Consider the following 23931-nt stretch of genomic DNA (forward strand, 5'->3'; position numbering starts at 1 on the left):
CTGGCAAGGATGGAACTCTATAGAAACTCATTTGTGGCTGACAAGGATACAAAATGGTGCAGCCACTTCGGGGTAGACCTTTGCAAGTTTTGTTTGTCAAAAAATGGAATAAATATACACTTACCATATAAGCTAGTAATTGTGCTTCTTGCTATTTCCACAGGCTAGTTAATAGAATACTTTCCTGACATTTATAGAAGCATCAATTATACTTGACAATAAAAATAACATCTACAGGCATTGTTTCTAAACATCATACACTGTTTGATGCAATCTTTTTAATATTTAGTTATGATAGGTGTGGCAATGATTTGATTTATCATCCCATTCTTCCTCTGAAAGATCAACTCCAGATTCATTGACTATCCAGTTCTAAACACACCTTGATGAGAGGAAACATTAATACGCAACTCTTTGCACTAGCAACAGCTCTAATATTATTCATATGTCATGTTAGAGTACTTTTAATAATGCATTCCCTTCTGGACTAGAAACTACAAGGTTCTCTGTATACTAAAATACTCACCATCAACAGTTGATAATCAAGACATGTATATTACTGATTTGGACACCTTTTTTTTTTTTTGTTTTGATCAATATTTTTGCAATATAGTAATTTTCCCACTTTGTTCATAGCCCTGTTATTGAACTTCTTTAAAACTTGAATAATTCCTTTTTTGCTTTTTATATTTTAATGTATTGATAAATTAATTTAAGTAATTCATTAATTTATTTTGTTTTTATGTAACAGAGTCTCTCTCTATTTAAGGCTGACCTGAGACTTAATATGTAGTCTCAGGTTGGCCTCAAACTCACCCTGATCCTCCTACCTTTGCGTTCCAAATGCTGGGATTAAAGACATGTGACACCACAACTTGACAAACAATTCTTTTTATTTACTTGCAAGAAGAGAAGAGAGAGAGAGAGAGAAGGAGAGAAGAGGGAGAGGATGGGCATGTCAGGGCCTCTATCTGCTGCAAACAACTCCAGATGCATGTGTCACTTTATCTGGCTCTATGTGGGTACTGGAGAATTGACCGTGGTTTCTGAATCATCAATACAGCCCAAAGTAATTTTATTTTATATAATTGTTGTATGTGTATGTATGTGTGCACATTATTCATGTGTGTGCAGGTATATGTGGTGGCCAGAGCACATCAGACTTTTAGAGACAGGTTCTATTATTGGCTTGTAACTCACCAACTGAGCAAATTGGAGGTACCCATTTATTCCCACTCCCCAGCAATGAGATTACAGCCTCCTGCCATTAAGACAAGGTTTAAAAACTATTTATGTAATTAAGTTATTTATTTATTTATGAGGAGAGAGAGAGAGTTAATAGATCCTTCAGGATCTCTAGCCACTGAAATCAAACTCCAAGATGCATGTGCCTCTCTGTGTGTTTGATGCCATATGGATACTGAAGAATTGAGCCTGTGTGATTTATCTTTGTATACCAGTGGCTTCAACCACTGAGAAATGTCCCCACCTCCCAGCTTTTATTTATCTTATTTTGGTTAAGAGGATTAAGTTAATTTCCTCATGCTTTCAGGTCACGCACTTTACCAATTTTTTTTTAATAAAATTTTTGGACATATGAACTTTACAGTGAAAGTATGTTGCTTTCAAACATAGGTGCCATCCCATTGCCACTTGTTCCCTCTGTAACTTTTCTACTTTGGAAAATAGCCGGTGATTTCAGATTTCAAGAACAGTGCATAGAATAAGATTGCTTTTGACAGGAAAGGTATGCCTTCACTGTCCTCACTAACAATGCACTTCGTAGTACAAAGTGATCTACAAGTGTTTCTTCCATCATGGCATTCATTCCAAACTGGAAATTTAAACAAGAAGGATTAATGTAGTTTAAGTAAAGTGATGTTTTAGACAAGTAGAAAAAGAATTTAAAACGAAGAAAAATGTAATATTGTAACTGAAAAACAAAAACATAGCTTGGGGAAATGAAAATAAAATATTCCTGTAAGTTACTATAGCATTTTTATAATTTTATTTATTTATTTATTTATTTGAGAGAGACAAACACAGAGAGAAAGACAGATAGACGGAGAGAGAGAGAATGGGCGCGCCAGGGCTTCCAGCCTCTGCAAACGAACTCCAGACGCGTGCGCCCCCTTGTGCATCTGGCTAACGTGGGACCTGGGGAACCGAGCCTCGAACCGGGGTCCTTAGGCTTCACAGGCGAGCGCTTAACCGCTAAGCCATCTCTCCAGCCCCGAGCATTTTTATAATTTTAAAAGGGAAAAAAAAGCAGATAGTAAGGAAATTGTTCACCTAAGCATCTCTTCTACAATCTTCTAAATATTCATGTGATTTGATCCTATGAAGAAAATTCCTCATGAGAAAATTTACCACTTATATGCCATTCTTTTTTAGAGTCAGAATTTATGGGAAGCTACGGGACATGAGGATCATAGCCAAATGCCGTTCAGCTGTGCTGTCTGTTTTTAGTGATGTAATTTTCTTAAGTATTTGTATTTATTTGCAAGCAGAAAGAGATGGCAGAATAGGTGTGCCAGGACTTCTAGCTGTTTCCCACAAACTCCTGATGCCAGTGTCACTTTGTGTTTCTGGCTTTACGTGGGGACTGGGGAATTGAGCCCAGGATGACAGGCTTTGCAGGCAAGTGCCTTAAAAACCAAGCCATCTACCCATCCCTTAATGATGTACATTTCTTCAGTCCATTCTTTCCTTCATGAGTTAGCCTCATCTATACAAATGAGGTTAATTTGCCTCTCTTTGCCAAAAAGGTGGTATTATGATTTCATGGTCCATTGTACTACCATGAAAATGAAGCCCCGGAATTCAACTGGCATGTCCAGAGAGAAGATAATGATGAATATCTTGGCCCTGATTTCTCCCTTGGATAGCAATTAATTTGCTAAGACAAACACATATAAGCTGCTTTACTAAACATGAAAAAAATCTGTTTCACTCATCATAGTTATTAGCAAATCCTATAACTGACATCTGTTTAATTTTCTGTCTATCTATGTTGACATTTTTTCTGTGCCTAATCAATAAAGTATTACACAAATAAGAATAAATATCATCTCCACGTTTCCATCAAAAGTTTAACAATATGTCTATTGCTTTTTTTTAAAAAAAACTTAGATTCAGAAGCTGGGCATGATGGTGCATGCCTTTAATCCCAGTACTCAGGAGGCAGAGGTAGGAGGATTGCCATGAGCTTGAGGCCACTCTGAGATTACATAGTGAATTCCAAGTCAGCCTGGGCCACAGTGAGATCCTACCTCAAAAACCCAAAATAAATAAATAAATAAATAAATAAAATCCTAAATTCAGGGCTGGAAAAATGGCTTAACAGTAAAGATGATTGCTTGCAAAGCCTAAGGACTCAGGTTAAATTCCCTAGACCACACATAAGTCAGATGCACAAGGTGGGACATGTATCTGGAATTCATTTTCAGTGACTGGAGGTCCTGACCTCCCCATTCTCTCTCTCTCTCTCTCTCTCTCTCTCTTTCTCTCTGTCTGTCTCAAATAAACAAATAAAAATAAAATATTCTAAAAACGTACATTTAAAAGCAAAACACTACACTTTAAAACCACTAAATGTAAAATAAATCCAACTTTGAAAATTCTCCAGATGATCTAAATTTAGTGACTAGAGAAAGAAGCCGAGATAACCTCCAAGTTGCTCTGAAAAAGTATCCTTTAATATTGGGAGCCATTGATTGATGAAACTCATTTACGTGACTGTTAGGTAGCTGGAGACCGATATGAGCCTCCTTTTTTTTTCCTCCTTGTAAAGAACTCTTCTTTAAATCTAGGGATTTGTATAAATACCAAAAAAAAAAAAAAAAAAAAAAAAAAATTTGAAATTGAAAGTATTCATCCATATCCCTCCATTTAACTAGTTTTGGGAAACGGCAATTTTCTTAACCTTTCAGTACCTCAGTTAATACTATGCCTCAATACTACCCGATGTTATTTCCTTAAAAGAATATGTGATAATTATCCTAAATGTACTTTCTCATATATTTTGGGATTTCTTTCTGTTTTCAAGATGGCACTAGGTGTAGCTTAATTATATTCTGATAGACTAGAGACTCTAGTTGTAGTGACTAAGGAGCCCATTTTGCACCATCAACTGAAAAGTTATTGAGGTCTATTCTGGGGTAATTTCCTATTTACATGTGAATGATGTTGTGAAAACTTAATCCTCAAAGTGCAATTTCATTCCACATTCAGACATGGATTGTACCTGCAGAATTGTGTACATGTGTTGAAATTCTTAAAGATGAGCCCTTACCACTTGCACATTACATTAGGTATAATTATACTTTACCACATTTTAGTTACTTGAGTATTAGAGATTTTTAAAAAGCAGACTATAGACAGTAGAACTTTGCTATCAATGGATCTCTCTTCTTTCAGGAAATAATGAATTCATCTCATTTCTTCCAAATTATGTGAGTTCCAGATGAATTCTCATGAATGGGCACAATGGTTTCACGCGTGTCTTTGGATGTGTTTGAGGCCCAGGTGACTCTTATTAAGGGCACTATTGTTTCTAGAGTATATTTGGTTTTGCCAGCTGTTCCTGTCAAACATTTTATCCACTCACCTGATGTGAAGGGTTCATGACTGGAAGAAAGAGTTTAAATCATGAGGTTAGAGTCAGCAGCACCTGCCCTCCCTCAGTCACTTATTTGTAAATTATTTATATACATTAATGTCACATAAAATGTTTGTTTGCTGTTTCTTTATGAGGGTATTTTTTTCTCCATCAATGTATAGTGGTAGTAAGTTTTAAATGACAAGATGTTAATGTCTTGGGATGATTTTTTTAATTTTTTGTTTATTTTTATTTATTTATTTGAGAGCATCAGACAGAAAGAAGGAGGGAGGGAAGGAGGGAGAGAGAGAGAGAGAGACGGGGGGAGGGAGAAAATGGGCGCACCAGGGCCTCCAGCCACTGCAAAAGAACTCCAGATGCTTGTGCCCCCTTGTGCATGTGGCTAACATGGGTCCTGGGGAATAGAGCCTCTAACCTGGGTCCTTCAGCTTCACAGGCAAGCGCCAAACCACTAAGACATCTCTCCAGCCCAAGGGGATGATGTTTTATTAATCTCATGAGAATTGTCTTTTTGTGGCAATAGACAAAAATCTTCAAATATATTAATCTGGAGTCTAGGTGGTCTCATAATTAGATTATTTCCAAATTATGTTCCTTATTTTTTTTTCATTCAAGGATAGCTATGCAAATCTTGGCCTTATCTAGACTATCATAATGCATCTGACAGTTTTACATGTTAACATAATCAACTCTAAAGTGTTGTACAGATGGACTATGAATAAATATTTAACTTGCTTTTTTCAATAGTTTTCTATGTTCCTTTTACATTTTTATTAGTTACCTTCCAGTCTTTATCAGTTATAATAAACAATAAACTTTCTGAAATAATATTTACTGGTATTTTGATCATCAACATGGCTGATCTGATCAGAGGCTGATTAATACACTCAAGGATGGAATTGATCTTCTTCTTATTACTTCAATAACTTGATTCAATAATGTTACAGCTATAACTTGCATGAAGTTGTAAATACCATCTTGTATGGTTTTGAAAACTCCAGGTTAGTTACAAGGTAGACATTAGTAATTGGACCATTGACATTTTTTAAAGTTCTAAATGACTCTACAGTTCAAATGAAGGGATTACAGGTTTGAAACATAGTCACATAGCATGTCTTAGTGTTTGACAGACTATGGATAGCCTATCAGACAGAATACCATAAAATGCTTATTCATACAATTAGCCTGGCTTATTGAGATTCAACACTGTGGTATTCATAGATGTAATTGGAAGAAATTGTATTTTGTTTCCTTATTTAAATAGGTTCATCACATCTTTTTTAAATTTATATGTTTTATAGTACTAATAAAGATGTGTGTATATGTACATGTATGCACATGCATGCATGCACAAAATGCATCTAAATAAAATCTCAATAATATATATATATATATATATATATATATATATATATATATAAATTCCAACTAAAGATTTAAATTAGAAGCATTAAAAACAATGGTTTATCAATGCTTTGAAGTATAATTGAGTGCAATATCCATAAGAAAATAATGCAGTTACTGAAAGATGAAAAGAAGTAGATGAAATGTCATTAATGAAGATAGTTACAATTGCTAAACTAAATAGCCACTTGAGTTTTTGAATAATTGTTACAGAAAAGTGAGGAGTCCAACATACATCAGTTGGGGGTTAAATTAAGAAAGGTTACAGGGTAGAATATGGACAGTCATGGGTCACATGCGAAAGTGCCTATTAATCATTTGACAATGATACTTAGAACACTTCCTCTAGCCCTCAGGTTGTCACTTGTGACAATCACTTATGAATCTTCCTTCCTCTGTTAAGAAGCACTTTTCTCCTGGCACAATAGGCTATGTAGAGATCCTTAAAAGTTCTATATTCTTTGCCTAAGAGTCAAAATTCATTTCCCCATCTCCATGCACCGCTATCCTACCTATGACTCTCCTGTTCTTTTACATTGTCATTGTTTTTGCTACCACACTCACTACACAATTTGTGAATCAGAAAGTGAACTATCAATTACCGGAAGTGTCCTCCTTCATATCAAAATAGCTGACATGTACTGTAAACTTTATATACAATATGGGATGGCTCGGTGGTTAAATGTGCTTGCTTGCAATGTCTGACTGCCCAAGTTTGATTCTTCAGTCCTCAGGTAAGGCCAGACATTTAGTGCTACATGCATCTAGAGTTAGTTTGCAGAGACAACAGACTCTGATGCACCCATACTCATTCTCTCGCATAAATTATTTTTTAAAGTCTGCATAAATTAACATCTAATGAATATTTTAATAAATAAAAATATTGTCATGGAAAATTTATTAGTTTAGTTTTTCCACAGGTATGGTCACATGGAGCATGAAACTGCTACAATCTAAGAATAATCAGAGATATTCATAAAGCTCTATTTTTATTCTTAGAAGTTACCAAAAAAAAAAAAAATAACAGCAACCCAGCATTCAGGAGAGCAAATATGCATTCTATATTTTTGCCTTAATATATCTCTTCCATTAACATCTTAACATCACTAAAACGAACAGTTGTTCATGTTTATGGGCCATTCTGTATTTCGTCTTTTCAAACATGTTTGTGGAGTTCGTCAGACTACATATTAATTGGATTGTTGGTTTCTGGGTGTTTTGTCTTTTAGCTTCTTCATATACTTCTAGTCTTCTGTCAAATAAGTTAAGCCATCATATGGGCTGTTCACTCAATGCATTATTTCCTCTGTCATGAAGAAGTTTTCAAATACTTGTAATTCCATTTGTCAGCTACCCCGTTCTCAGGTGTATGCCCAAAGGTATCCAAGCTGTTTTTCAGAGATACCCAAAATCTGTGAGGTTTTGTAATGTTTTACACACAAAACCAAGGTAGATGCCTAAGCATCTGTCAGCAGAATAGGCTTTTCAAAATGTAGCTCATACACACAATGGAATTTTATTTCCAGCATAGACAAGAATGAATTTTTATTTGCATAAAAGTAGATGCAACCAGAAGTCATACTGTCAAACAAAATAAGCCAGACTCACAAAGAGATTTCACATGTTTTCTTTCATTGGTGCACCCTAAATTTTAGACAGTGAACATAGTCAAGATACATGATATTCTTGTATAAAAATGCCTTTAAAACATCATTATTAGGTATAATAGGTATATAGAAATAACAATAACATTAAGGGAAATTATACCCTTTAGAAAAAAAAATTCAACTCTGTAAGACAATTTTCAATAATGTACAAATTGTTTTATTAAAATTTGTTTGAATTTATAAATTATATATATATATATATATAATTTATATATATATATATCTGTTTCTAATTTTTAGACATTAATACTAACCTACATTTAAGAATTTTGTTTCACTGTCATAACTTCATTCCTATGTCAATCAACCTATTTTATTTTATTTTATTTTATATTCCACGTGTTAATGCTACTGTATTTTAAAATGCTTAACGTTGTGCAATAAATGCATGTGGCCAGTTATTTTCATTATGTTGTTGCAGCCAAAAAGATGTTTCTGCATTAAATTTAATGTCAATACTTTTATTAAAATATCATCTCAGTGGAATTTTGACATATGTTCCTAGTATTATTATTGGCAGCATTACTCCATATAATGTTATTTTGTCCATAAAAAGTTTTTAACTGAAAGGAAAAGTGATTGCTATTTTGTCTTTCTATTACAATAGGAGCTCTTCATTTATGTTGGAAACATTTTTCTTATCCATTCCACACCTTCTCCAGAAAAATGTACCTAAGTTCCAGGATACAACAAAAACACTTGTAGTTGCTGAAGGAACAATTATGCTGGGGTATAGTTGTGAACATCTTTTTATTTGTTGGTAGCTTGCTGTTTTTTAAAGGGAGAAAGGGTTCATTACGTCTTATAATTCCAGGTTACAGTCTCTCCTGGCAGGATAGGCTTGACAAGGCAGCTGGTCACATTCAGTCCACAGTGAGAACTGAAAGCAGAAAGCAGAAATGAATGTCCAATTGGGAACATCTTTGAGAAACAGCCTTGCTTTTTTTCATAGTTGAAAGTCATTTGAAATTGAATTAATGTGCATTATAAATAGATAAACAAAAAGTATCTATTGAAACACCTGTGTAATTATTTTCCCATGTTCATACATTGCTTTTCATTTTTGTCAGACCTTCTGGAGTATCCTAGGCACATTGACAATGCACTTTCATTGCTGTAAAATACCTAGCATTTTCCTAATAAATACAGGAATGCCATCTCAAGATCTTGTCTATCTATCATGGCCCAATCTAAATCACTACTTTTAAAGAACATTTCCACTTTCTTTGAAGGTCTAGAAACTGCCCATGTGTCATTTATATTACAGTGATATGCTGCTTTCTGTGAAATTTATTTGGATCCTTTATTTTCCTTTCAAACTTAGTTGTAAATTTCTTGAGACATAGCACCATTTTTATAAATCTTTATATTTGCCTTAGAAATGAATACTAAAATTTAATATTTGTTGGGTAAGTTCATCTTAAGTATGGAAAAGACAGACAAAATGCAATAAACAAAAACTTTAGGGAAACTATTGACTGTTTAAAATTGTTCAGGGTCATGTGTTCCAGCACTATTTTTTTTTGTTTTTAATGTTGCTCACTGCTATCTGAGAGTTAAAGTAACTTTTGAAAATAAAATCTTCATGAACTTCACATAAGAGTTAGGTCAAATGTTCCTCCATCAAACTATACTGAATACAAAGTTATTTTGGGAAACCGCTTTAATTTGGTATAAGATATCTATAAGTTGTGTAATACTTTCTGACATCGACAATCTGCTATGTCCTCACTTGCTTTTAACTTTCAAAATTACACATCAAAAAATAAAATACAAACCTGACAGTCACTCAGACCTGTAGTCCTAGTACTTAAGAGGCCTGGAGGCTGAGGCAGGATGATTGCCATGAATTTGAGGCTTACACACACACACACATACACGCACACACACAAAAGATGAAATAAAAAGTCACATGCAAATTTTACTCTTATACTATATAAAATGATGTTAAATCATTTAATTATTTGCATTTTTGCTTTATTTATTTTTATTTGTTTTTATTTATTTGCTTTTATTTTTTTATTTATTTCATGATTTAGCGAGTCTCTGAATTAAACTTATGATTATCTCATATCTTTTTGAATTTAAAGCCTAAACAAAAAAATAGCTAATACTCACTTTAGAAAATGTTCAACATCCTTAACCATCAGGGAACTGCAGAATAAAAACAACTATGAGATTCCACCTTACTTCTTTCAGGATGGTAATCATTGAAATAATCAACTGACCACAAATATCGACAAGGATGTGAAGAAAGAGGAACCCTCATTCACTGCTGGTGGGCCTGTAAACTTGTACAAGCACTATGAAAATCAATATGGAGACTCCTGAAAAAAAATGACAATAGATCTACTAACTGACCCTGCCATTCTTTCAGTGGGCATCTACCTGAAAGGCTCCACTTTCCACTGCAGAGATATTTGCTCAACCATGTTTGTAGGTGCTCCATTCACAGTGGCTGAGAACTTCACTAATACAGGTGCTCATCATTTGACAAATGGACAGTGAAGATGTGGTACATGTACACAATGAAATCCTACTCACCAGTAAGGAAAAACGATGCAATAAAATTTGTAGGAAGATGGAAGGAGTTGGAACAGATAATACTAACTGAATTCAAACAAGTACAGAAAGACAAATGCCAACTGTTCTGCCTCATCTCTGGTTCCTAAACTGGAACAGCCTGAGTTGTAGGCATACCTGACAGACAAATCAAGGAACAAGTAATGGGGATGGAAGTGTTTGAGGAAAGGGGAATGGGAGGAAGAGGGAAGATACATATAAAACTAAATCCAAAAGGAACTGGTACCATAGAAATCTTTCTCCTGGGTACCAGCCTAACATGTCCAAACCTCAATAGTACCATGTGGGAATTGTCTGGTAAGAAGAGCCCTGGAGAGGGTGGGATGAAGGCTAATGCTAAAACTTTTGGCTCTGGCTTATAACTCCCTGTACCAGAAAACAGTTAAAAACTTTACTGAGGTGTTGATAGAAGAGTTCTACAATGTTCCCAAAGCAAGACAGGCTTCTTTCAAAGCAATTGGTTGCCTTCCTGAGGTAAAAGGTAAGACCCTATTCCTGAAGACCCCACATGCTGATGACAAAGAACATGGAGACACCTGGCTTAATCTGAAGGGAAGCCAGTTCCCAGAATGTTATCCCATATAATGCTGTAAAGCTTTGCATAAGCTGCTGGGACAAAATGGCCAACAACATAGAATGCTGGCAGGGAACACTGCTATATAAATGTAGACACCAAACCCAGTTGATTCACAGGAGCAAAAAAGGACAATATTTTGGTCCCTGCTCCCAGGTCATGAGGCCACTGGAGATGATGGGACACTTCTACACTGTCTCCCTGGTAAGTCACCTGGCTCCCTGATCAGGGAGGATACGGAGACCCAGAAACAAACAGACCAAAACAAACAAACAAAACACAGTGTACAGTCTGAAACAGGAGAGTCACAACTTAGGAGAAACCAGTCCTCTTGGCTTCATAAGGGAGGAAAAAGCCACTTGACCAGTATGGCCCTGACTCATCCTAACAGACAACACCAGTACTGGAGAAGCTATAGCACTACTCCTGATTCCCTAAAGTCTCTTTGGACAGCCAATAGTGACCCCCAAAATTAATCCTTGATTAAATTTTGGCTATCTGCTTGGTTTTAAACACTCAGAGAGAAATATATAACCAAAAATAAAGGGATACCTCAAATGCATGGATGGCCAATTAACTTGTACAACAAGAGCTTTACAAGAGGAGAAATAACTGCTGGGCAAGGTGGCGCGTGGCTTTAATCCCAGGACTTGGGAAACAGAGGTAGGAGGATTGACATGAGTGTGAGTTCAAGGCCACCCTGAGACTACATAGTGAATTAAAGGACAGCCTGTGCTATAGTGAAACTCTACCCCCCAATAAATAAATAAATAAAAAAAAAAGAAAAAGAGGGAAAACTGGCAAGGCCTTTAGACATGTTGTCCCCATATGTAATATTTCTAATTATGTAAAAAGAAAAAAAAAACATAGATATCAAAATGAGTATTTTCAAATCTGAAATATGACTCTGACCAAGGGTTATTTAATTTAAAAAGTGTTCTGACTGTTCTAACTTGTGCCAGGCCATCACTAAATGAATTTTGAGGCCAACTATATATTGCACAGCCCCTTCTGGCACCCAGTGGCTCTATGGTACCAACATTTGGCCCTGGCTACCCCCAGAACAAATTTTAAAAGGTATGCTCTGCAAGACAGTTCAACAAAATATGGTATATTCATAATTATCAAGGTGTAATATTGTCTACATATTCCTGGTAACTCTGGTAATATCTCTTCCATTTTACAAGACATACAGAAACAGATTTAGGCCATGTCTAATGCTACTGTGCCATTTGATGAACAATTCTGGAAGAAAACTTCAGCGAGCTCATGCTCAGATGGTCTTAGGACAATCCAACTCCATCTTCCTGGGTTCTGTTGAATGTGCCTCAAGACCTCTAAGTTCCCAAAGTTAACCCTAACAATGACCAGTTTGTTTCATGCTCACTTCTCATTAACTTCTTACTTTTATTCTTTTGTTCCCCAGCATTTTCTTCTGCATTCCATCAATACATCTTTGGGTTCCTTTAAAATAATTCACCTCTCTGGGAGAGACTTTCTAACTGCCACAACTCCTTGCCCTTCAGTAGAAAATAGTGCACAGGGTCTGACACCATTGCCCCCTGTTCTCTAACAGCAGACATAGTGTCTTCTCATGAGAGGGGGGCAGTGAGGGGGGATACAGTTAGGATGACTGGAACCTGAAAGTTAAAAAAAAAAAAAAGGCAAGAAAGTCTGCACTTGCTAGAAATTAAAAATGATCTGACTTCTTATCTTTTGCCTTGTTCCCTAGACCTGTTTTTCCACAAACTTGGACCCCTCCTTGGAGGGAGGTCATTCATAGGATTTAAACTTTGTAGTTGATCAAGCAAGTTCAGCCTCCAGAACTTGGTGTCAGGGTCAGCCTCTTCCTGAGACAGCCCCTAGCCTTAACCAACCAGCTCTCCCTCTGATTCACATGAGCTTGAAGACAGCCACTAATATAAGGTTATTAATACCTTTGCAAGGGGAAGGCAGGCTCTTGACCACTTGGGATCTTCCAGCTGTAGGTGAGATTTTTTTCCCTCAGCTGGAACTGGGCCCAGGCCCACCCAGCTTAAGCTGAGGAAAGGGGCCCCTAGCCCTTACTTCCCACATGGGTTCTTTATCACATCCAGCTCCCCAGCTAGAGCCCCTTGAATGTTCTTTTCTCTCTTCTCTTTCTGCATTTTTTTCCAGGCCCTCCTCTTGGCATCTCTAGCCATGTGGGTGCCTTTCCTTGCCTCTTTACTTCCATCAGTAAATATGATAATTTAATAATTTTATAAAAGCTACCAGCCTGGCAAAATGCACACATCTATTGGATAGTGGCGCATTACTTAGGTGGGTAACCAGTTCTTCTCTGATTGGCTAAGAGATCCATTCAGTGGAAAGGAAACTGTAGCTGGAAATGGGAACTGAGTCATAATCCTATAAAGACTAAGATTATGGACTCCAACAGCAGTCTTTGTCTTTAGACAAAGGGGGCTATACCCATGAAAATCTGTCTTAACTAAAAGTGCTGATCTGCTGTAACCCACTTATGCTGACCTCAGTCTCCACTGGAAAATCCGTTTTTATTTTTCAGAAGGTAGGTAGAATGAGGAGGTAAAACACCCCTCCCACATCAGCCAGGACCCTGGGTGAAATCACAGAATTGGCAAGATGAGCAAAAGTACTGATGCATGGCAGGCCTGGCCACCAGTTCCAGTGCCAGTGTGATGGAGACAGATGCTGAGGATCCTCAAAATGTATCAAAATAGAAATGCAGAAGCTGCCGAGAGCTTAACACTAAAGTAGATTTAAAACACACCCACCTGACACAGAGAACCTTGGAGAAGAAAAGGCAGAACAACTGTAATAACCACAAAGTGGGAGGGACTCTCCAGAGGCATTTCCTGCTTCACAATGACTGAGTGATGCTCTCATATCTCATAACTCACAGCCCCATAGGAAATAACCAGCAATCCTACTGAGGTATGCCCTCAGTAGAATGTGGGCAGGGAGGAGGGAAATGATGGTACCAATGCATGATGTGTCCATACAATGTTTCTATTTATTAAAAAGGAAAACCTGAAATGATGCTGAGGCATTGTCTCAAGATTTACAGTGCTTGCCACACAAGTGTGGGGACTGAACTTTGGATTTCTCCACTCATATACAAGATCACCAATATCAACCTCTGGCCTTCACACTCACATGAACACACACATGGTCCATTTCAGTTTATGTGTACACATCCTTTCCATATGACAATTCCCATTTTTTTTCTTTCTTCTCCTTCCCTCTTCCTGTATTCCCTATCCTTTTCATTCCCTCCCTATTCCTAGATAACCCAATTATCTTTAAATAAAATTATTTTTAATAAAATAAACATGGCTTATCCAAAGTATTCATAGTCACAATTGTGGTTTCCATAGCAACTTCAAGTCATAAATATTCAAAGTCATCACTTTGGACACCATGGACTACCCACACTAATCCTGAACATTCATAGATGACTATTTTCCTAGATAAAATTTACTCCCCAAATAAGTAAGTGTGTGTGTGTGTGTGTGTGTGTGTGTGTGTTTGACTAAGGTGAACATTAAAATGCCAGTAATATAAGACCACATATGTAGATTTTGTCCATGTAATCCTAGTCTCACATGCAGTTGTAAAATATATTGTACTTTCTTTTATGTTTTGGGAAAGTATATAAATAGATTCTGAATAAATATATTATGAAAATCAGATTCATTTGGATAAAACATATTTGCCTTGACTATACTGCACATTTGTTTAAAAGTCATAAAATTGTGTTATTTTATAACATCTAGGAGATATACTGTATATTCCAGGTTATAAAATTCTCTGTCCCTTGTAATCTATCAGTGCCTTTGCCCTGACATATGGGAATTGGTAAAAAATTAAAGAGCCTCCTCTGGCATTGCCATTGGAACAGGGGCAATAATCCCTATGCTAGCTTCCAAGCTCCATTAAAATATGGCAAGGATATTATTTTACATTGTATTGGCAATGATGTAAAAAAAGCCTGAGTAGTTAAAAATGAAGAATGTATAAATCCACAGATACAGACAGAAAAAAGATAGAGTTGACAGTGCCAAAAACTATGTCTTCTGAATGTACACTTAATGCTAGTTAAATATTCTGTGCCCATATTTACCTTGCAATTTTTATCTTTAGTAAGAATTATGCAATATTAGGTTGATTGGTATGCTTGAAAGGGTTGACTGGGTAAGAGAACATTTCTAGATTATGTGAACTGGTACACTGAGCTTGACATTAATGTTGGTTCATTAACAATGGTGTCATTTATACATACATACACACACACACATATCTATATCTGTATCTGTATCTATCTATCTATCTATCTATCTATCTATCTATCTATCTATCTATCTACATACATTCAAGAGAGGGAAAGAGAGAAGGGGATAGGTAAAAGAGCAGGAGAATGAGAGAATGCGCATGCCAGGGCCTCTAGCCACAGCAAACAAATTCTAGATGTATGGGTCACCTTTTACATCTGGCTTACATATATGATGGGGAACCAAACCTGGGTCCTTAGGCTTCACAGGCAAGCGCCATAACCGTTAAGCCACCTCTCCAGTCCAATAGTCTTATTTTTTACAGAGGATGTTAGATCATATGTTCTGTGAGTAGTTGATACCCATTGATATAAAATTTATTTATAATTCTCAGAAGGTACAAAATATAGAAAGACTTTCAGAAAGCTTACAAAAGAATATTAATTCTAATTGAAAAGATTATTAATGAAATAAAAGATATTTTTCAGAAATAAAAATTTATCTTGTAACAAAAGCATCTTCTTTAATGAGTTTGATAAATTATGCAATCATAATGATTTCTTCTAAAAATAAAAATGAGTAAAATGTGTCTGGTTAAAAGCAAAGAAAACATTGTTTTCTTGTTGTTGCTATAGTGGCCTGCCTAAGGTTTATAGAAATGTGCCAAAAAGGTTTTGGGGGTTGTACTTGATGTTTTTGCATTTAATTTCATAACCTTTCTATTACTAGCTTGGTTAACCTTTCAGATCTCTCTATTTCTTACTCCTAGCTGAGGCTCAACTTAGAGTCTCCTGGCTCTCTCTATTTTTTATTTATTTATTTATTTTTGAGAATGAGCTAGTTCATTGTGTATAGACTTACCCAACAACAAGCAAATAAATGATTACAAATTTGAACTTGAACACTTGAACACACTTGAACTGAATAATACAGTGAAAGTGAAAATAATTGGCTTAATGTAGAATGTGTCCTATAAAATCATGTGGGTGTTTTGTGGGTGGTTTTAAGCCAGATGTTCCAAACATTTTACTATCTAAGGTTAATTGTGGTAATAAATTTCATCTAAATGAATAAACTCCTTCATATCAAAGTTTAACCAAATAAGATGTCTGATAATTAGATTGCTTAACACAGTAAATATATACCTCTGGAATGAGAGCAAAAGTTCATGGTTGGCAGAGGATAAGTAATGTGCATCACATGGCTTACTTCAAGTGAGACAGGGATATGAAAAGAGGAAACAAGTAAATCACATACATACTCTCATCCATATTTTCTTCTACAAATAATAATTTATTTATTTAGCAACATTTCATAACACAAAATTCCTTCAACTTAAATAACCCAATTATATATAGCATGTTACACATTTTAAAGCCAAAAATGTTTATTTCAAATATAAGAAAACACAGAACTAAATGAGTCAACAGTATTTGAAATTATTCATTGGGAAGTTACAGGAGATCTTAGAAGTCACATAGTCAGTGCCCTCAGTTTAATAACAGATTATATGAGAATAGATTATGCAGTTAACACAGCTAATTAAGCTTCACTTGTTTCTAGTTTGGAGAAAGGTTTACCTTTCTAGAATTATTATACTATCTCCTACTACCAAGAATTTCTGGACAAAGTATATTTAGATTCATTTTTTTTCTAATCAACTTAAAAGCTTTGTTTATTTTGGTGTTTTACAACTGAAGTTACGATGTGGGCCAGCCATTGGTTCTTTCTTCTTTCTTAAACTTTCAAATTATGGGTGAATCATCATTTACTCATTTCTTCTTAGCAATTCTATCTTTTTTACTATTTGTCACTTATTTTCATTTTTTATTGTCATCCTTTTGTGTTTTCTTCTGTCTATTCTTTAAGGGATATTGTGATATATTTTCTTCCCATCACTCATAGTATTACAATGCTTGGTTTTTGGTCACTGGAATATATAAAACACGTCCAAATTCAAAATGTTTTTGTTCAAATTATAATAGTCCTAAGAGATCAATCCAGCTGTGTTATTCAACTGTTTTCTTGAGCAGGGTGAAGCAGAGAGAAGGAAAAAGAGAAGAGAAGAAATAGCAAGAAGAAAAAAAAAATTTAGGATGGCATGAAGAACTTGAATCCGTGAGTCCAGCTATAACCATAGTTTTTGTTACCAAGGAAATAAAAAAAGAAAAAGATAAAAGGAAAATTTGACCTTGGTTCTTAGGTTAAGGTGGCTTGTGGTTTGGAATTCCTCCCCTAAAGCTACCCTGCACAGAATGGCATAAATGCAGAGGAAAGGATAAAGGAACTTGTAACACAAAAATAGAGAGTTAAGTTGAGCACATGAGAGAGGAAAGAACTAGGTGACTTGTGTCTTTTCCCTTGAAGTGTTTATTAGGGTGAGCATAAGAAACTAATTCTATCCAGAGTCATGACCTGAGCCAGACCTGAGCCATGAGTACTAAAATGGCACTTTACCACTGACCACCGGGAAAGTTTATTGACCACATTCTATTTCTGTTAGGTTTTCTCGTGCTGCTGTGGACCGAAGCAAAGGGTGTTGTGCATGCTGGCAAGTGCTTGCCATGGAGCAACATCTCCATCCCTACAGATATATATATATATATATATATATATATATATATATATATATATATATGGTTTCTATTTGTAAGAGAAAGAGTGAGAGAAGGAGAAAGAGCACACCCTGTGTGTCAGGCTTTATGTGGGCATTTGGGACTCTAACCCAGGTCATCAGGTTTTGCAAGCAAGCAGCTTCAAAACCCTCAGCCATGTCCGCAGCCCCTGTTGTTAGTTTTAACTGTGCACCTGTTAAAGGATATCTAGTATGGCCAAAATTCTAGACAAATGTTTGAGATACAGGATGCCTTATTCCAGGATTAGCTTTTAACTATTGTATACAATCCCCAGGCTGGTGGTATTTTGGAATATATATATATAATGTCATACACACACACACACACACACACACACACACACATATATGTGAATACATATATATATATATATTCATATGACATTATATATATTCATATGACATTATATATATATATATATATATATATATATATATATATATATATTCATATATATACTAATATATATACTATATACTCTGGGCATCTGGCTTACATGGGTACTGGGGAGTCAACCCTAGTTCCTAAGGCTTCACAGGCAAGTGCATTAACCAGTAAGCCATCTCTCCTGCCCTTTTGGTTCATTTATAACTAAGCAGTGACAAGTGATTTCAGTATTGCTAGAGGAAATGTTAGCGCTTAAATGTTTTAAGCTGTCTTCTTGAGAATCCGCCCCTTTTAAACTACCTAAATCCTTGCCGAACCCAAGGTCTTGGTATGCTGAACTCTTAATTATCAGAGAGTGTTTTATCCTGCTTTAAATGTTTGAGCTGTATGGTATAAAGAAATGTGTTCCTGAGTTTCTGTTGACTTGTAAATTTCCCTGTGTGAGAGATTTCTAATTGGTTCCCACTGTGTTCAGAGAATATACTTTGCATGATTTCTGTCTCTCCAAATGTATTGAGATTTATATTATGAACTATAATATTTTCACTCCTGTTTAATACTCCATGTTTTATTAAAGAAAGTATGTTCTGTTATTGCATGGAGAATTATTTAAATATGATTTTTATTTTTAACTTTATTTTTCCCATTTCTTTATTAATATTATTATTATTAACAACATATTTTATATGGGCACATCCTGTGTTGGTACCCTCTTTTTCCTCATCCCTGCCCTCATTCCACTGGAGACCCTGAGAAGATATTCCCCATGGGATTGTGGGTTATGCATTGAAGGAGCAGCGGTCATTTGTTTTTTGAGGGGGGTGGGGCGGGGGGAATGACTCTGGTCATGTTGTTTCAACCTGTGTCTCTTACAATCTTTCTTCCCCCCTTTCTGCAAAATTCCCTGAGCTGTGGTGGATGAGTTTTAAGTCTACTTCAGTGATGAGCTCTTAGCAGCCTCTGGAACTCTGCTTTGGTAGGTATTGAGTATCTTCAGTGTCTGTCTCCTTAACCCTGGTGCTGATTTTCAGGTTCACCATGGAAGCAACACTCTTGCTCATCTCCCCAATTACTCTGTGGTTTCAGCTGGGGCTTGACTGAAGTGCAAAGGGTAGTTTATCTTCTAGGGTCTCACTACCTTCTGAAAAGCAAGAACAGATTCTCTAATGGAGAGTCAAGTCAGCATAGCTTAAATGGAATAAGCATTATTAATTCAGGGAGGATTTAATGTATGTAACCACTCTTTTAGCCAAAGACTAGGGAGTGCCTGACAGTGCAGAGCATAACCTTTGTCTACTTAGAATTCTGATGTTTTTCTCAATTCCAGATATGACTTCTTTTAAATTGAGTGGATCTCTTAGCCAATCAGAAAATTATTGGTTACCCTCAAAAGTTATGTGTCTCTATTGCATTGGCATGCACATCCTGTCAGACTGTTTGCTTCTGTGTAGCTTAGACTTCTGGTTTCTCAGACTGTTGTTGGCCACTCCCCCCCCCCACAGTAGCTCATATAGTGCTTTCCAGCAGTAGACAAGCTTCTGGACTCCATCCATTCTCTGTGTCTGCAGAATATGCTTTCTTCAGCAACCATGTCTTACCTATTGGCACATATGTGTAATCAAGTACTTTGACAGAAGCCTCTCTTGTTTTGTGGACCTCATAAGTCACTCTGATCAACAGCTCATGGTGGGCAGCAATCAATTTCTAGTACGGGGAGTTACAGGCCAGAGAAAAAACTTTTATTTATTTATTTATTTATTTATTTATTTATTTATGAGAGAGAAAGAGAGATTGAGTCAGATATAGAAAGCAAGGACTAGAAAGATGGCTTAATATTTAAGACGCTTGTCTGTGAAGCCTATGGACCCATGATCAACTCTGCAGGTCCTATGTAAGCCAGATGCAAGGTGATGCAAGTGCCCAACTTTGCACATGCCCACTAGTTATCATGGTGCTGGAAAGAAGTGACTGGAGTACTTAGTAACTTCTTGATCACACCTTCCAAGGCTCACGGTCTAATGCGGAAGAGGTGGCAGAAAGAAAGTAAGAGCTAAAGGAAGGGTAGGACTCCTTACAACATGGATACCCATGACCTCATAGTGCCTGACACTACCTACACAAGACTATCATAAGAGGAGGAAAAGATTATGACAGCAAAATAAAAGAGAGACTGATTGAGATGGGGAGGGGATATGATGGAGAATGGAATTTCAAAGGGGAAAGTGGGGGTAGGGAGAGTATTACTGTGGGATATTTCTTAAAATCATGGAAAATGTTAATAAAAATTGAGAAAAAAAGATTAATGTTCTTTGTTTAATAAATTTACCCATACATAAGAGGTCTATATTTAATTCTCATAACATAATTTTAAATGAAGGTCCATTTTAGACTGAAAACTCAAATAAAACCAACTTGTAATTTCAAATATAATAGTAAGCACACACTTACTCCTATAACAGTAGCTTAAAAAAATCCCAGATTTGTAATTACGAAACAAGAATATGGATTTTCTGTTATACTAAATGTCCATACTTGTTCAGATTTATCCTAACCCATACTATCTTTGTCTAAGAACTCGGCTTCCTGGTGGAGTTTCTATCTCTAGTACTGCTGCATTTACAGTAAGTATATTTTACCACCATTGGCTTTTAAACCTGCCTTTTAAATATCATATGCTAGTTACATCCACACTTAATTTGTAAAGATAATTCATGTGAGAAATACTAATTCTTGTAGACAAACATGTAAAAGCATCTAATAACTAGCAATGTTGAGCCAGGTGTGGTGGTGCACACTTTGAATCCCAGCACTTGGGAGGCAGAGGTAGGAAGATTGCATGAGTTCAAGGCCACCCTGAGACTACATAGTGAATTCCAGGTTAGCCTGGGCTACAGTGAGACCCTAACTCGAGAAAAAAAAAAAAAAAAAGAGTAGTGTCAATTCATATAGTTAAGGTAGTCAATGAGTCAGGCAAGACGCTTTCCATGGTAGTTCATTCACACTGAATATTAATATCTACCACAACTGTATTGTACTTGGTTGTGATATTAATTCTGGTAAAATACAGCAGAATAGACCTGGCTATTTTTGTAAATAAAAAAAAAAGTGAACTTTACTGGGAATTACAAGAAAAAAAAAAAAACCTTTATTTGAGAGGCAGAAAAATAGGCTGATATAGTTAGTTAGATAGATGATAGATAAATCAAGGATAGGTAGATAGATAATAAGTAGAGAAAATGGGCATGCCAGAGTGTCTAGCCATATAGCAATTGAACTCCAGATGTATGTGCCACCTTGTGCATCTGGCTTATGTGGGTAATTGGGAATCAAACCTGGGTCCTTAGCCTTCTTGAACAAGCACCTTAACAGCTAAATGATCTCTCCAGCCATGGGATTTATTTTTATAAGGAAAAGATGTTAATAGTCTGGATAATGCAAGATCCATTGCTAGTAATACCTTGTAACTGTGTTCATAGATGCACAGTAACTCTACTATATATATATATATATAAATTTCTGCAAAGATTTGTTCACAGTTCATTAAATAGCTGTATAAAACTGATTTTGAACTTCTAACAGCATGTTTTAGATTTGTAGAAATAACACCCAGGATATAAGAGTAAAATAAAACATTACTTTGACTTCTGACATATCTGAAATAGCAATACATCCATCACCAGTGACTGCAGAATAAGATGATGTTTACTGCTGAGAAAATCTGGGTAAAAATGTTGTCTGAGAGGCATATCATGGTTTTCTTTTTCACTTTAAAAGAAGTATATGTTCAGGAATTAACAATTAAGACAGGCTTTCAACCATAGGTTTTGTTTGTTTGTATGTTTTGTTTTGTTTTTTAAGACGTGCTTTATATTCCTTATGTTTGACTGAATTCAGACCAAAAAGAATGAGAGAGGGCATGGACTGGTCTATTAATTTACAACATTTTATTGATGAATGACAAGTTTTGTTTGTACAATCCTATTCTAAAACTCATTTTTTCCACATGTTATTTAAGAAAAAGTGGAGGATGGGATGTCTTATATTAAGGTAGGTTATATGAAGGAAACAATTGAAATGTACAAAGCAGTTTCTCCAAAACATAGCCTACCATCACGATAGTTACTGGATGGTGAAATTAAAGCCACTAAAATAAATATATTGTAAAATTATAGTGAAAAAATATTTGTGTGAAAGTCAGTTTACGTCCAAATGTCAAAACTGTTCTAGGGGCTGGGGACACAGCTCCTTGAGTGAAGTGCTTGTCATGCATGTTTGCCAACCTAAGTTTGAATCCCCTGTCCCTGCATAAGTCACCTTTGATTCCAGCACTGAGTGGATGGAGAAAAGCACGTCCCTAGAACTTTTTAGCTAGCTGGCCTAGCACAACTGGTGGGTTCCATGTCTCGTAAGAAAACTTGCCTCACAGAATAAGTTAGAAGTGGTTGAAACTCACAATATTGAACTCTGGAGTCCTATAAGTCCACCCACACAAAACCTTGTATATGAGTATATATGTCACACACACACAATGCAAAAAACCCACAACTTTCTAATTTACGCCTATATAGAGGGTTAAAAAGTATGAAAATGAAAGTTGGAATAATATTGAGATATATTTTCACATGTATTATTTGACAGAATACAAAATTAATGCACACAAGTCAATAGCTTTTCTATATGAAAAGAACAAATATACATGAAAAAAATCAGTGAGGTTGTCCCATTTTCAATAGCAACAAATTTAAATATTTGGAATAACACTAACCAAGGATGTGAAAAGGCTATATAATAATGAAAAAAAAAATCTCAAGAAAGAAATTAAGGCATATTGAGAAGGTTGAAAGGCCTTCTATTCTTCTGGATAGGTAGAATTAATATTGTGAAAATGGCAAGTCTATCAAAAGCAATATACAGATTTAACTCAATACTAATAAAAATACCAGCATCATTCTTCACAGAGACTTAAAAAATGATCTCCAAATTCCTATGGAATGGCAGAAATCATCAGATTTCCAAACATATCTTCAGCAAAAGAAACACCTCTTTTGGTATCACCATACCGAATCTAAAGCAATATTACTAAGCCACAGTGAAAAACAAAAACAAAAACAAGAAACAAAAACAAACAAACAAAAAAAAAAACAACAATATGTTACTGGAATAAAAACAAAAATATAGACCAAGACCAATGGAACAGAAATGAAGACCCAGACCTTATGTCAAGTAACTACAGCAGCTCGATCTTTGACAAAGGTGCTGATAATGTAGACAGGAGAAAAGACAGCATCTTTAACAAATGGTGTTGGACAAATTGGGTGGCCATATGTAGAAAAATGAAATTATACCCACTCATTTCTATATACACAAAAATAAAGTCCAACTGGATTAAATACCTACGTATAATATCTGAAACTCTTCAACTACTTGAAAAAAATATGAGGCATGCTTACAGAACTGGGAAAGTCGTCCTGAACAACACCCCAATAGCCCAGGAAATTAAACAAGCAATCAGCCAATGGGATTTCCTGAGGCTGAATGCTTTTGCACAGACAAAAATAACATAAGCAAATCCAATATATTACCCCTGGAATGGGAGAAAAATTTTGCCAGCTTTACCATTGATAGAAGCCTAATATCTAGAATATGCAAAGACCTAAAAAATAAACAATAAAAAATGTAAGTAGAAGAAAAGATTAATGGGGTGAAAAGGCCTAAGTGAGGTTAGAGGAGCAGACTGATTAAAGTAAAGGTGGAGGGAGGGCTTAAGAGGATAAAAATAAGTCATATG

This window comes from Jaculus jaculus, chromosome 3 (genome assembly GCF_020740685.1).
Source record: "Jaculus jaculus isolate mJacJac1 chromosome 3, mJacJac1.mat.Y.cur, whole genome shotgun sequence".
In the NCBI taxonomy this organism is placed as follows: domain Eukaryota; kingdom Metazoa; phylum Chordata; class Mammalia; order Rodentia; family Dipodidae; genus Jaculus; species Jaculus jaculus.